Source organism: Sinocyclocheilus grahami, unplaced genomic scaffold (genome assembly GCF_001515645.1).
Source record: "Sinocyclocheilus grahami isolate Dianchi unplaced genomic scaffold, SAMN03320097.WGS_v1.1 scaffold152.1, whole genome shotgun sequence".
In the NCBI taxonomy this organism is placed as follows: domain Eukaryota; kingdom Metazoa; phylum Chordata; class Actinopteri; order Cypriniformes; family Cyprinidae; genus Sinocyclocheilus; species Sinocyclocheilus grahami.
The window spans coordinates 2010316-2011147 of record NW_015505331.1 but is presented as its reverse complement, the minus strand read 5'-3'; the positions used below and the strand labels follow the sequence as shown (position 1 = coordinate 2011147).

Sequence of the window (832 nt, the reverse complement as noted above, 5' to 3'; positions counted from 1 at the left end):
ATTTCCTGTTTGTGATATTAAAAATAATGTTTGAAACTTTTGGGCATTTTATATTAAATATACTTTAATCACAAGATTCAAAATAAATGTTTACTCCAAAGTCAAGAACACGTGCATCATACATTTTTCTATATGAAAACTAAAACATTTCAATAAAACACACACACAAACAGCAGCATAATTTTAAAAGTAACAATCAAACTGTACACAATAATTAAATAGAGTTTTATAAAATGAACAATTCACTATTAAGCCCATTTTGTCATGACAATCCTGCATGAAAACTTACAAAATTAACAATTCACTCTTGGGCCCATTTTGTTATGAAAATCCTACAAAAATAACTCCCCTGAACACAAGATGAAATATGAAGGGCACTCTGGAAACTTCTGTTCCAGGAGATTGTTGAGGGCCTTTTCCTTGTCCTCTTCCTCCATTATAAGGAAAAGAGGCTCTTCCACTGGCCCCCTGAGCAGATGTCTGTTTAATGGAGCCATTTCACAACTTCTGTCAGATTACTGGGATCTCCTTCATTACAGAATATTAAAGGAAAATGTAACTTTAATATTTCTTATTAATGTATATAGATAGATAGATAGATAGATTTGAGACATACCTCACAAGCGTAGCCTGTTATCCAATTGGAAGGGCCTCTTGTAGGTTTTCTGCACTGTACTATACATGTATCTTGGTTAATTTCAAATTAGTCAGAAGGGGGTGCAAATGTAATGGTGTGCTGGAGGAAATGTCCAGTACCTTTCAGAGAAAACCATCAGGAGTCCACCATCTCTGTATGATTGGAATGTCACACTGGAAGACACAAACATAGAGA

The 832-nt window shown here is 34.4% G+C and overlaps 1 long non-coding RNA gene across 1 annotated transcript in view; it reads right to left on the bottom strand.

Moving 5' to 3' along the window:
• Positions 1 to 832, bottom strand: part of LOC107592404 (uncharacterized) — a 3314-nt gene that overhangs the window by 1117 nt on the left and 1365 nt on the right. The window lies entirely within an intron of this gene.